Source organism: Chelonia mydas, chromosome 8 (assembly GCF_015237465.2).
Source record: "Chelonia mydas isolate rCheMyd1 chromosome 8, rCheMyd1.pri.v2, whole genome shotgun sequence".
Classification (NCBI taxonomy): domain Eukaryota; kingdom Metazoa; phylum Chordata; order Testudines; family Cheloniidae; genus Chelonia; species Chelonia mydas.
The window spans coordinates 84649152-84664812 of record NC_057854.1 but is presented as its reverse complement, the minus strand read 5'-3'; the positions used below and the strand labels follow the sequence as shown (position 1 = coordinate 84664812).

At 40.6% G+C, this 15661-nt stretch overlaps 1 protein-coding gene across 5 annotated transcripts in view; it reads right to left on the bottom strand.

Annotated features, from left to right (window-relative positions):
- Nucleotides 1-15661, bottom strand: part of NEGR1 (neuronal growth regulator 1) — a 600029-nt gene that overhangs the window by 320481 nt on the left and 263887 nt on the right. The window lies entirely within an intron of this gene.

Below are 15661 nucleotides of genomic sequence, written 5' to 3'. Positions count from 1 at the left end.
ATGGTACTTATACTTCACACAGAGGTTATGCAAAAAGTAGCTGCATCCTTAGAAAAAAACATTTTGCTGATTCGTCTGGAGGGAAGGGGAAAGATAGGAGCAGTTGAAAGTCACTAGGAGGAGAACAAAAACAGGGCAGGTTAAAATAAACACACAGGAACAGGGGCCAGACAGGAAGAAGCAGCATGGGGCAAGAGAGAGAAAAGTCACAGAAGGTGGGATGGGGCTTGTCATAAATATAAAGAGAAGGGTAACCACCTTTCTGTATACAGTGCTATAAAATCCCTCCTGGCCAGAGGCAACATCCTGTTACCTGTAAAGGGTTAAGAAGCTCAGCTAACCTGGCTGACACCTGACCATAAGGACTAATAAGGGAACAAGATACTTTCAAATCTTGGGGACGGGGGGGAAGGCTTTTGTTTGTGCTCTTTGTTTCCATGTTTGTTCTCTCTTGGGATGGAGAGAGGCCAGACAGAAATCCATCTTCTCCAACCCATCCTAATCCAAGTCTCCAATATTGCAACCAGTATAGGTAAGACAGGCGAGACGGATTAGTTTATCTTTTGTTTTATGTGAATTTTCCCTGTGTTAAGAGGGAGGTTTATTCCTGTTTTCTGTAACTTTAAGGTTTTGCCCAGGGAGGATCCTCTGTGTTTTGAATCTGAATACCCTGTAAAGTATTTTCCATCCTGATTTTACAGAGGTGATTCTTTTACCTTTTCTTTCATTAAAATTCTTCTTTTAAGAACCTGATTGATTTTTCATTGTTCTTAAGATCCAAGGGTTTGGGTCTGTGTTCACCTGTACAAATTGGTGAGGATTATTATCAAGGCTTCCCCAGGAAAGGGGGTGTAGGGCTTGGGGGGATATTTTGGGGAAAGACGTCTCCAAGCGGTTTCTTTCCCTGTTCATTGTTTAAAACGCTTGGTGGTGGCAGCATACTGTTTAAGGACAAGGCAAAGTTTGTACTTTGGGGAAGTTTTTAACCTAAGCTGGTAAGAATAAGCTTAGGGGGTCTTTCATGAGGGTCCTCACATCTGTACCCTAGAGTTCAGAGTGGGGAAGGAACCCTGACAGGGCTCCAAGAGGGAGAGGACTAGCTAGCATGCAACAGCCTTCATGAAGACAGGATATCTTGCATGTCTGCCTTCCCGGACCCAGATGGTTCCAAAGGGCTCGCAGGGGACAGGTGAGATACAAAGTGAGGGACATTGCAGTTTATTATTTTGTATGAGCTCTACTCCCCTGTGCTTTACATGAAGAAATATAAAAGAGGATAAAGTTGTTAGGCTATGTTAGAGTAAAGTGTCTCTCTGTATGTTGACTGCTTCACAACTCCTGCATGCCCCTGAGTGAGCTAAACCGTAAACCAGAAGCTTCTGAGCTCTGGAGTGGAGTTCTGGGACAAGGTGTGTTTAAGTAACAGGTGTATCTCAGGTGTCAGCACTAGTCCAGGGGGTCCAAGGCAGGTGGGCCAAGGAGCTCCATTTCTGAGAAAGGGTAGCAGACTGAGAGTCAGTGCTCAGGAAATGTGCCAGAGGCCAAAGGAGGAACCAGTGCTTTAGCTTGTTGACAGTCTAGAAGCTGAACATGCTTTAGGGGCTCCAGAGCACAGAGGCTTGGATTCCCCTCACAGTAGTTCTACTGGTTGGCCAGGAAGAGGCACTTGCTAGGATCTGTGACAATTTCATTTTCTGATTTTGATATCAGAAAATCTAACACTTAAATCATCAGTTCAAGAGTTAGCATCTAGCTCTGATTAAGACTGAGTTGACTAAGAACTCCTTCTAAACTTGTAATTAATTACTGATAATTCTCACTTCCCTTTAATAAGGTCATTGAAATAACGTTAACTGAAGATTGCCCTCTTTATACATCCAAGGAACGCATTAGTCCTTTTTGGCCATAACATCACATTGGGAGATCGTGTTTAACTGATTATCCATCCACCATGAACCAAAGTCACTACTTCCCAGGATAGAGTCCCTCATTCTGTAAATATGGCCCGCATTCTTGGTTCCTAGATCCATATTGTGTGCATGTACCTAATTTATAAAGCAATCTGGATCGTTTGATATCAGTGACCTGTTCTCCTGTCCTCTTTACTACATCCTCAACCTGTATGTCTTCTGCAAACTTTATCAATGATTATTTCATGTTTTCTTCTCGGTCATTGATATCTTGGCATAGTTATCAATGAACTGGACCTCACTAGAATCACATCCACTCAATGACATTTTCCTATTTACAATTACATTTTGAGACATCTTGGTTAGTCAGTTTTTAATCCATTTAATGTGTATCATCTGAATTTTGTATTTCTTAATCAAAATTTTGTGCAGTACGAAGTCAAACAGTATGAGGACAGTCTTATCCCATTAAAAATCTATTTTTTCCTCACTGAGCCACATCAAGAACATCAGGCAAAAATGGCACACAAAAGAAGAGTCAAAATGAGTTTGGAATGATTGTACAGAAAGATCTCAGTGCAACAGAGAGATTCACCCAGGGAACTCTTTTGGAGAGTAGGGTTTCATCATAAATGATTTTGCAATCTTGGGACCTGTTCCTGCTCCCAGTGAAGTCACTGAGAGTTTGGGATAAGGCTTGAGTCTTTATTTTCTTTCATTTGTAATGTGTAGCATATAATTCCTGGCCTTCAAATTCTTCCTGCCCTGAAGGAAGGGAAAGCCCTTTTTTTCCTATACAAGAACTCATTGTTATTCAATAGAATTCACCATGTAACAAAGGAGGCATTTTAATGGACTGGAACTTTGCTTTAAAAAAATCTCCTGTTTCTAAAATTTTATGTTCTGTTGCAGACTCTGCTGCCAATTATCCATATGCAACATAAAGGGAGAACTAGCACTTTGGTTAAGTGATTTTGCTTTCATTTTGTATCTCCTTTTTGCTTTTTATTTTCATTTATTTTTTTCCCAACAGCACACATTGTTTCTAGTCTTTCAGAACAAAAGAATGAACAAAACTAAAAGAGAACATAGAAGCTGCTTCTGTAGAATTTAGTTATGCCATCCCTATGAACCCCATTCAGCAGAGATGATATATAGCTTGATAGCACCAATTAGCTTCTTGAGGTTCATAAGAGTCTCCGTTATTTCAAACAGATCTATCCCCAGATCAAAGTCATTCCTTATAAATGTGTAAGTCTCATATCTTTGCCTTTTTTACCAGAGAATATGGAGGGTGAGTTTATTCTCAGTGCAAATATGAGACATCCTTTCAAAAAATGTTTACATACTTGAAGTCAGGCACTAGCCAAACTGAAACCTGATGCCCACACCGCTCTGAAGGGAGACTACATAAATAAAGGTTAGTCCACCTTTTATCTCTAAGTTGCTGCTTCAAAGCCAGCCCAAGCAATGATGACTACAATCTGATGACTATGCAGAGACCTGTATATAATGAGTGGTTGATCTCACTTTGAACCTGACAGTCATAGACAGCATAAAACCACCTTTGTACAATTAATAATTGTTACTATGTGCAAGCCTCCGCAGAGACCAAGAATTGAATTGGAATGGAGATAGAACCAATAGATAGACTCTTGCCCAAGATCGGGGCTGAGATGCTGTGGGGAAGCTTTGAGTGCTGCTATTCCTGCTGTGCCAGTTCAGTGCATAAATAGGGGATGTTTTTTCTTTACAGAGCTGTCAGTCTGGCAGCTTTCCGCAGGGCTAAATTTACTAAAATTAAAAGGGAAACACAGAGGATAATTGGACTTTAATTGCATCTTTAAGATGGTTTTATATCCTTTTCAATATGGTTTTTAGGCTTGCCCAGATGTGGTCCCTCAAATACAACTTAAAAAAAATGAAAATAAGCCCAGATTTTACACTGAGTACAACACCCTGTAACTGTTAATACTAGTACCTGGCTGTTGTCCTTCTAGTATGCTACGGGTATGTCTACACTGCAATTGAAAACCTGCATCTGGCCTGTGCCAGCTGTCTCAGGCTAAGGGGCTGTTTAATTGTGGTGGAGATGTTCAGGTTGTGGCTGGAGCCCAGACTCTAAGACCCTGAGAGGTGAGAGAGTCCCCTGCAATCTATGCACCTCAATTAAACAGCCTCTTAGCCTGAGACCCGTGAGCCTGAGTCAACTGGCTCAGGTCACCTGTGGGTGTCTAACTGCAGTATAGATATACCTAAGTCAGCATTTGAGGAAGATCTTCTCTGGGAAACAGTGAGGTTTCTGGGAAAATACACTCTCCCAACATAATGATATTATATATTGCACATCATTATATAAAAATATTTTTTCCAAAGACCCCTGCCTTTTAAGTTCACATTTTCCAAGTGATGTGACTTAGTTAAGATTCTTTTTGGTGGAACTTTTGCCCCACATTATCCATACTGCAAGCAAAAATAAAAAAGAACTAGAAGTAAAGAAAAAGGAAGGAAGCACAAGGAGAACTCCATGTACAAAAGTGATTAAAAAAGTCATAAGACACTTGAAAGTGTAAACAGAATGGGTTGACTGTAACAGAGCAGAAATACATGAGGTTGGATCAAGTGCCTTGTGTAGCTAATCAGCTGGAACACACACATCTTGCAGAAGATATATTTGATCTGGTGTGCAATTTTTTTAAAAAATATGGATTTTGCATACTAGTATAATACACAGAATATAAGAGGGCATGCAGCTGATAGCCCAAATGAAAAAAAAATTGAAGGGGGTTAAATACTGGTCAGCATTATGAGTTCTGTATGATTAATGCTGCAAAATTTGGAAAGTCTGAATAGCAAGTGCTAAGCTTCAGAATGTTGATGGCCAAAACCTAGAAACTCTGATTTTGACTAAATAGAGCTCCTTGCAGCCACCTGATTGAGCAGGTCCTGATCTACCTTACTTATACTCATTACCTTATTAATTGCAATTAAAAAGATTGTTTGCTGTCTTCTTATATCTCTGTTGATCTCAAAATATTTGAGAGACTAGGTGGGTGACATAATATTGGACCAACTTCTATTGGTGAAAGAGAGAATCTTTCAAGCTTACAGATCTTTTCTTCATGCCTACCTTCTTCTAAGGTACTCAACTGTGAAGTCTGATATAAAGGCTGTTATTTAGGATATAAAATGCTCCTGGTTCCAATTGCTGTTGAATTTTTGTGGAGGTTACATTAATTGACATTGAAAGTTTTCCCAACATTTCTGCAATTAGTCTGTCATTACATGGGATAAAACCCATGCAATAAAAAAAGGATGAAGAAAATAATTGCTGCTGTTACTATATGTCAGGTTTGCAGTGAGTTTGTTTAAAGTTAAAAGATTTCCAAATCTAATTTGTTCTAATGAACAGAGAGGCTGAGTGGCATGTTAATGCAGTCAGACTTGACAGGAGGTTTTTTTGGCATCACAAAATTGAAAAATGGCTTGACATGCATTTCTTTTCTTCTGGGCTGTCATAACTGAAAAGAGAACAAGTAGAAGAACTGAAGGGGAAAAAAGGAAAAGCAGGGAAATAACATCTATCACTAATGCCAGATATATTACTGCTAATAAATAAACTTTCAGATATGCACTGGACTGGCCTGACTCCAGAACATGTACCAAGGCTCTTTGAGTACAGAAATTCTACTCCTTATGCTACCTGAAAAAAAATTAGGTCCTTCAACCAAAACTCACATCTTCCCTTCAAATAGTACTGTAGAGCTTTCCCATTGTGTTTACCCTGCTTCTCAGGAACTTTAACAGGATCTGATTATCTGCTGTGTCATAGACTTCACTGTGTTGAGCAGATCATTTAAAACTGTTACAAGGTGATGGCTGGGATTTCCAAAGGAGCCTATGGAATGAGGGTGATTTCACTGGGATCTGGGGGCCTAACTACTTTTCATATAGAATAAGGGGTAGAGTCTTTGTACTGAAAAGATCCTAGGTACATGTTCTGGAGTCAGGCCAGTCCATCCACATCTGAAAGTCTATTTATTAGAGGTAACATACCTAGCATTAATTTAAGATATTATTTCCCTGCTTTTTCTTCTTTGAAAACTCCACCCAATTTGACCATACCTATTGTGTAGACAATTTATCATATATATCCCTTCTATCCAGATGTTACTGCATCTATACTGCCACACGTTCCTCAGAAGCTTGGCCACATATGGTAAGTTAGATAAAGTGGACAATTAACAAACATATTCACATAAAGCAAGGTCTCCTCTTACAAAGACTTCACTACTACTTTCCTTAAAGCCAAAAGAAAAACTCTCAATTTTAGATGATTGTCAAACAGCTCACCAATGCTGAATAAGAAAACCAACACAAGCTCCCAACATTCAAAAAGGAATTGTCCTGGCCACAGATGCAAGCTACTGATATGGAAAGTTGACAATTGTGGAAATGAGATGGAAGAGCAATAGGGCTTTTCTCCTTCAAAATGACCATTTAGATGCTCTATAAGCCTTTTAAATAAAGAAATATAATTGAGACAGCAAGTTTAAACCAGTGAGTAGCACATTGCTGGTAAGCATGTTCTGTTCTTGTAAAAGTCAGCAGCTATGAGAGTAAGGGCATGGTTTAACAAAAAACTAACTTTTCATAGGAAACTCTCTTTAAAAATCTACTATGCATGTTTAATAGATTTACAGTAACATACAAATAGTTTACTCTAACAAAATTACATGGATTATTTGAATAGGCCTTTTATTTTTTTAACCAGTTAATTCATTATTAAAGCCATTCTTTGTGCATTCTTCCATTGTTCACTGTGATTTCTAGATGTACAAACAGAGTTCTCTGAAGTTCCACTGGTCCTATGATCTTCATAACTGTGGGGAAAACAAGAAGGAAATAGACCCTTCAGGAAGCCCATGAATAAGGTAGATCCCTACTCATTTGGCACTTGCCTTCTGCCACACAAGTTGATGTCTGAGGAAAAAGCAGGATTGGGAAGCTGCAGGCCAAACAGGTCTAATGTGGTCTTGCCACAGTCAAGCCATCAAATGGAGACTGAGAGTAGAATAAAAAATTTCTGTGGCAGAAAAACACCCCTCAAGATACTCCCTTCTTGCATGGCATGTCCCTGCAGGTGCATTGCCCTCTACTCCAGTGGTGGGCAACCTGCGGCCTGCAGCCAGCCAGCTCCCAGTGGCCTAGGTTCACTGTTCCCGGCCAATGGGAGCTGTGGGAAGCGCCAGCTAGGCCCACGCTGCTTCCTGCTGCTCCCATTGGCTGGGAATGGCGAACCGTGGCCACTGGGAGATGCAGGCGGCTGTGCAAATGTAAACAATTGGTCTGGCCCACCAGTGGATTACCCTGACGGTTGCCCACCACCACTCTACTCCCTGTTTGGCTTTTGTAGGAAGTCACTCCCAGGCCAGAATACTTTAAACTGAGATACCCCCTGCAAGGGGTTTCATTTATTAAGTCTCTTACAGCATATTCATTAGTCTTTAGCAATTAGTCCGGTCTAACCCTTGTTCCCTCCTTAAGCCAGGAGTCTCACACTGTCCTTCTAGGGTCTCCTTTGATAACTCAGGCCAGCTGCAGACCTCAATCAGGTTCTCTTAGCTGGCCTCTATTAATTCTGTCCTTTCCATAGACAGACTTCTTTCAAGCTATGCACTCACTATCCCCTCTTTTGGCTCACTGGAGACTTCTCTTTTATCATGCAACTGATTTAGCCACTTGACCTACTTGTCATGTGGCTGTGATAAAAGATGGTTACTTATCTATATTGTAACTGTTGCTCTTTGAGATGTGGGTGCAGATCTGTAATTCACTCAGATGTGCACATGCCCAGCACACCAAATCTGGACAATTTTGCTTAGCAATATCTGTAGATGCAGCGGTATTGTTGCTGCTGATCCCCAAAGTGATGCCTCTTTGTGGCTGAGGTATTGTGATACAGAGGCCCATTGAGGGTTCATTAACTCTGTGTCTGCAACTCTTTTCAGGCCTGATATACTCACTATGCCTAATACATGGTTGTCATGATATATACCCAAAAAGTGTATGTAATATATAATTGGAGAACTAATGACTCATTGATCATTAATATTCTTGAGTGATGTATGTATGGGGAGTGTACAAAGAGTTATGGATATGTGCTAGAATTGTGGTCTTAAAATGTGTTTGGTAAGCAATGCATAAGCCCAGTCAACACTAGACAAAGGAATGTGTATTTGTTTTTCTGACCAGCACACATCCAGGCCAATGGGAGCTGCGGAGCCAGAGCTCGGGGCAGTATGCAGAGCTGCCTTCTGCATCTCCACCTAGGAGCTGCCAGTACAGGTTGCAGCTTGCAGAGAGCTGCCAGAGGTGAGCACCCCCCCCCCGGATACAGCACCCCGAGCCCCCTCCTGCACCCCAACCCCTTACCCCAAGCCCTCTCCTGCACCCAAACTCCCTCCCAGAGCCTGCATCCTGCACCATCTCCCACACTCCAGCCCTGTACCCCCTCCTGTACCCAAACTCCCTCCCTCTTAGTTAACTGGGATGTTTCACTTACTGGCACCCTCCATTCCCCCAACATGCTGGATAAACCAGCTTTTACTATATATTTACATACAAGATAAACACTCTACTACCTTTGTCTGCATGGTTGCTGGACTTCAGTATTAGGGTTTCCCTCTCCTAGATGCTGAGTCCTATGAAGGCAACTTGTGGTGTTTCTTCCCTGGTACTTGGGAAGACGACTGCTGCCAGGAGTCAGCCAACATAGCAGGAGTGCTCATAAACAAAGCAGCTGTTCTGAGTCGGAAGACTCCAAGTGTGAACACAGAGCTGCCTCCATCAGTAGAAATGTAAGTCTGGCCACGCTGTCATTTTTGGTCACTGATTTCAAGTCCCTACAAGTCCCTGTTGTACAACTCCCTGAGACACTCAAGCAACTGAAGTGCAGGCCACTTACTGCCATTGGCTTTTTGCAGGAATGAGGGAGGGTAAAGCCCGGTAACTGAGGCATGCTCTGGCCCCAGTACCAGAACGCAACAAAAGGAACTGGAATATGTAACACCACTCTAGAAGGAAACAATATTAAAAGCTACCTAACACCAAAACTATGGCTAAATGAGTATCAACTATGTACAAAATAGATAAATTTTGAAAACCGTGTGAAGGCAAGACTAGACAACATGATAGCCGTCACAGGTGGTAAGAAGGAACTGAAGGAGGTCGGGGCGGCTCGGCCCTGTATACCATCATGAGGCCATGGAGTGAGCACGTGCTGCCTCGACTAGCACTGCTGAGGGGAAAACCTCCAGGAACTGTGCACTGGGCGCACAGGCACGTGAAGCGAAATGGATGTGTGCAATCGCACGAAGAAGAATTGATGCATTGGGCTGAAGAGATCCTTTGTCCTCTACTGTATTTCAATGTAGAAGTTAACCCACTAGTTACCATTGCTAATCCAATTGTATGCAAATAATATGGCATGATTCCCAGTACAAAAATCCCATAAAAGTTTTAGTTGAACTCAGATGACTGCAGTTACAGGAGTATTTTCATTACAACTGCATACAACAAATATTACAAAAAAAACGATCTTAGCTACAAATTCAGAGGATTCAAAGGTTTTTGTCCCTACTAATAAAATAAGGTTCTTTATGTAATATATATACTTGGTTCTTTCAAAGCTATAACATGACATTGTTGGGTTCAAAGATGCACTGGTTAAAAGTAATTAGTGTGACAAAGATTTCATATACAGTATTTGTAAAGGATTTGAGTATGCTATCTGGAGTATTAAAGATTGCCATTTTAAATTCTGTTTTATATTAATAGCTTTATTACTCATTAAAGATTCAACTGAAAATGTTAATGATGATTACACCAACCGCTAATAAATTGAAGCCTTAGGTTACACTTTGCATTTTTGAAGATATAAATGCCTTTGCTTAATAATTAGGCATATTTTTCACTATTGATTCATTATTTCAGATCATTAGCTTAATTAATTTAAAGCTTTCATTTATATGTTTTATATGCAATTAGTTTGCAACTTTGCTTTTCAGTTCCTTGTTTGAGGGCATTAACTATTATAAAAATAATCAAAGCAGGGGATTCTTTACTTTGGAACTGTACAATACATATTACCTCTTGTAGTGGGGTGAGCACCTCGCTTTGGAGAAAAAGGGGTTAAAACCAGCTGTGGGAAAGGGCTACCACGAGGAGCCAATCAGGCAAAGGCAAGTAGCAGGCAATCTGGACCCGGTAGGGCTGGTATAAAGAGGGCTGTGAGCTAGGAGGCAGGCTGTCTCACTCCAGCCTTGAAGCGGGAAGGACCTGGCTGCCTGGGAGCACAGGGTACCTTCAACAGAGCAGTGCTGGGGTAGGGGCAGGCTAAGCTGGGGAGCTCAGGCCTGGCAACCTCCCAGGCTGAGGCCTGACAGGAAGGCCTAAGGAGGTACTGGGGCTGCAGGGAAAGGCAGCAGGTCCAACCCCTAACCAATGATGATTGCCCATTCCAGACTGCAGTTTGCCCCTGAGTAAAGGGGCAAGATGAAGACCAGCAGTGGGTCACTAAAGCGAGGTGGGCTCAGGGGACTGGGGTTCCCTGGGTGAGGGGCAGCACCCCAAGGTAAGGGGACTGTGGTCTGGGAAGGTCGTGGGGCCTACACATGGTGGCGATAAAGGGACCGCAGAGGGGCAGGTAACAGAGGGCGAGACACTGGTCTATAGAGGGCACACAAGGGCTGAGAGAGTTAATTCCCAGGACAGCCAGCAGGAGGCGCCGCGGTGGTGAGTCAGCGCTCTGCTACACCTCCACAGACTAACAGAAATCACATCCTAGTCCTGCAGAGGTGATACAGGAAAAGCCTCCAATTGCAGGATTAGGCCAGGCCTCTTAGCTATTATTTTCTGTGAGAATGCAGATTAAAGAAAACAGTGTGGATTATTATATTTAAAAAAGAAAAAGCCTTGTTTTTTGCCTTCACTGTTGGTGTGTCCTTTCAACAATGGTTCATTTCTATATTTGACAAATGTTTCTTTCAGTCTAGTTTAGTTACTTTAAGCTGGTCATTTAATTCTTGTTTGCATGGCTTTGCATTACAATGGCATACACCACAATTGAGGTGCTGTAATGAAATACTGGAATTCTTTTAAATTTTGTTGGACATCCACTGAGAGCATCGTGGAGCCAGGTCACATATACACTTGTAGTTTAGATGAATGCCAAGAGAACAATAGAGGAAAGCCAGGGTCTGCTGTCTAGGCATGTAGCAACATTAGTAATTACTTCCTGTTCTCAGTCTCATTAGGGGCTTCTGTGGGAGCAGAGATGTAAAGCAAATGAATTTCAATGAGCTGCTTGCTACCACCTCAGAAGCACTGGGGAAGGGTGTTACGTAGGGCCACACAACTTTATTATTGTCCTCTGCCTCCTTTACTCATACAGGCTCATTGTGAAATATTGCCACAGAGGTTCAGGTAAGTCCAGTCATTTCCATAATAATGTTAAAACAAACCCCCCAAAACTAGCCTACCAAAAGTCTTGATTTGATACCATAGAAGTTTTAAATAAAAATCTTTTTACCTATGAATTTCAAGAGCAATATTCATTTTCATGCCCAGTTTGTGATAAAGACTATGTGGCTTCTTCTTATTCCCATACCATTTGAAGAGATTGCATATAACACTTGTGCCTTCTTGTATTGCAGAATGCACCTTGCTAGCCTAAGGGAAATGCGAATATTTCCCCCCAACTATATTTGGCATCAGTGTTAAAATGCAAAGGCAATAAACCCTCCCTGAACTTAGCACATGATTATGTATTTTAAAATGATGACAAGACAGAATACTTGGAGCCACCTAGACGATCTACAGCAAATTGACAGATATACACGTATTACCTCTGCTGGAGACAATAGACACGATCACTTCAAATATACAAAGTTTTTGGTATTTCTATTTGTGTACACACACACGTACACACACACACACACACTCTATTTCGTTGATGTTTTTATTTGTTCTATTTTCAACTGTCAACACAGTAAATACATTTGTCAAATTTTTTTTTAATGTTGTACTGACATTGTCTGAAATTTTACCAGATATATCTCATACTAGATTCATACCTTCTTCCTTTGCTTTTGCATCCTCAGAAAGAACAATACACAAATGGTAGAAATAATTTTCACTCAGGCTTCTTTTTTTTTTAAAATCATACATAATTCCTGTGCTCTCAGACATTTGGGGCTACATTCTATGCTGCGGCAGATGGGGTAGTATATCAGAGAGCTGATTAGAGTTAGGATTCTCTGCCTCATTCCACCCTAGCATAGGTTAATACAGCCTGGGAGTTCCTCTAGCCCATGCCAGCTGGCAGTAGTCTCCAAGAGACTGTCCACCAACTTGAGATGGCTGAAGTGATCTCCTGCCATGCACTCTCCCTGCCCCAACATAGCCCTATACTGGAGATGGAGGTAAGGTGACACAGGACGCTGGTATTCCAATTCTACACTTACTGGGGAGTCGGGACTTGATCCCTCAAAGGGAATATCAAGCATAATAGATTCTTCTCTCTGTGCTGCCTGGGCAGTGCAATGGGTGCAGAGCAGGGCTGGGAATCTATGTACAGGTTCTTAAAGAAGCAGAAAACCAAACTAGTAGCATACATGAGGTTAAATGACTGTGTAGCTATAGCTAATGGTTATTTAACTTTCTTATTGTCAGAAATAACTGTTTAATTAAACCTGAAAAAGAGTAATACTGGGCCAAATTCTGTTCTCATTTGATATTCCCCATTCAAGTCAATGGATACTGCACTAATGTAACAAAGCAGCATTTGACTTGTGGTATACAATTTCTTTCTTCTTCTTACCCTACCCCCTCAACTATCACCCTCCACTCCCATTGTTGTTTCTAACTCCAGAACAGCAGCAAACTCTGGATACTTAGCTTTCTAGCAGAGAGGTAACCTTTTTCCTTATTAAAGGAATTTAACTGTTATGGAATTTGTGAAATGAACTGAGTTGATATTCCTGGAGACTGAGGTTCTCTATCCATGTGCTAATAAGCTAAGAGGCCACCTCCATGGCCATTTAATCCTTGCCTCTCTTGTAAGACTCCCATTAAAAATGCCAATGTTATGGTTATGTTTTATTTGTGTAGTGGGGAGCTAGCCACAAAGCACTGTACTGACATCACTAAAGTTACAACAGCTGTGTTCACATTCCACCTGAGCAACCAACATGCAAAGCAGCATCTGAAAGCCATCTTCTGCAACATAAAACTCAGGCACAAGGATTTCCTGAAATATCTTGGAATGGTTCTGGATTGCACCATCCCATACGGCCAACATCTGATGAAGACCACTGCCATGATAAAGACTAGGAACAATATAATCCACAAATGAGCTGTGACCAGTTGGGAAACAGACATTCTCATCTTATGATAGCCTCTTTGGCTCTCATTTTCTCAGCAGCTGAATATTGTGCAACTATATGGGCAGGTAACACAAACGAAACTTGTCGATGTGCAATTGAACACTGTTAATCAAATTGTTTCAGGAGTGCTGAAGTCAACACCAAGTCTGGTTTCCTTCCTTATTTATGCATATCTTATCACCATCACTTTGAAGAGAAGCAGCAGGAATACAAACATAGATTTGCCCATCTATGAAGATCTCCAAACTCCCCTGCAACCCAACATGGTGCCTTAAGTTTAGGAGCTCTTTCTGGTTAATGGCAAAAACTCTTAAAATCTTAGGATTCTCACCAAAAGACAAGTGGTGGAGGTTGTGTAAAAATAACAGGATCAAGAATCAAGATCTGATTATGGTCCTACAGACCAACCACCTGGCTTCACGATGCCATGTAAGATATGGATCACAGTGAACCATATCAGAACCTCATATGGGCGTTGCAATTATCTACTACAAAAATGGAAAATGAAGCATAGCCTGGGATGTGAATGTGGAGAAGACATCCAAACCATAGACCAACTAGTGAACTGCAGCCCTCTAAAATCCTTCTGTAGGAGGGATAGTCTGGATTCATTCCGCCAGAAGCCATAGAGCGAATGACAAATTTGGACATTGACCTTTAAGGTTGCTTTTACAGTTGCCATATGAAAGAAAGCTAGAGTTATTTCACACTGGCCACTGGACAACAATCAAATAGTAAAATATTTTGATCACTGCCAATCCAAGTCTGGATTTGAATGGTTGATCAACAGATGAAAGGTTCAACATCTCATTGCTCATTTCTAAACCACCTGTCTCCTAGAACTTTTTAATTAGGCTATAGGAGTGTTTAAAAATAGTTGATTATTGGGCTGCTTATTCAAAGAAAGCCAAGCCCTTAAAAAAAGGCTTTTGGATGCCCTCAATCCTTAATCTGGAGAATTGTGTACTCTTTCAATAATTTACTTTATCTTGTCTTGAAAATTTATCATTCAAACAATATTTTTAAAATATGTATGCATTGACATGACCTACTAAAATCTGAAGAATAAAAATGTGTGAGACAGCTTGTTTTAGCATGCAGATAATCATCTCTCCTTAAGGACAATTGTTTCTCTGACATTTACTTACTGCTTGAATTGACCCTGTTTGACTTATTGATGTTTGTCCCTCTTGAACTTATATTCATATAACTGAAAAACTGTTTAAATGCCAATCAATTTCAAATGAATAATTACATTTATAAACAGCATCATATGATTAAGCTTTTTACCTTACCTACTACATGCATTTCTGAGCTCTGGAAAACAAAGTAATTGCAAAACTGCAGTAATCCCACATCAGCTACTGAAGTACAAACTTTCTGTGTCTGAGTGTTACCTGTTTGGCTTGTTGATGAGGCAATTATTAACTTAAAAATATAACATAAAGGTGTTTATCATATTTTTAAAACATAAACTACTTGACACTGCAAATACTGCAGGCATATCCTCTCTAATAACAGAAAAGATAAAACAGTAACCGAAAATAAATGAATCCTTGCAAGTAATCAAGAATAACCACATTTTGAGGAGACTAATACCTGACTTAAAGGCAACAAAAGAATAACTACAGAGCTCACTTTTGCAGGACAATGGCTTTACGTAAGTGCGACTTATGCAGGAATGAAATCAAGGTAATTTTGGCATCAATATGGTGATATTCTGTCCATAAGAATGTGTTTGAACAACTCCAGCCTATACTGCATAAGTCTCTATCTAACACAATAGCTTCTTGACCCACCTTACTTTCTAAATGCACAGGTACTGAGAAAAAAGCAGGATTGTTCAGTTAGCATTAAAATTCTTATATCTTGTACAAAAAGCTGTGCACAGTAATTAATAAATGTAAAAAAAAACTTACCACAAGTCTCTTACGTGGTTGAAAAGGTCACAGAATTTTTTCCTCCCGATATATGAGGTCTATGCAATATGTCATGAGGTCATGAGGGGCTGGCTAAAACATGCTCAGATGCCCATCATCTAGGTCACATACACTTTCATGATCATGGCTTGAATTTAAAAGGGAACTGAATAGAGAAGTAGGTAGTTCACTATCTACCTATACAAGACAATGGAGCTGAGGATTTTGCCTGAGCTGTGCTGAAAAGTTCATAGATTATAAGGCCAGAAGGGACCACTGTGATCATCCAGTCTGATTGCCTGTATAATACAGGCGATAGGATTTCCCTGAATTAACTCCTGTTATAACTAAAGCATATATCTTATAGAAAAAAATTCAGTGTTGA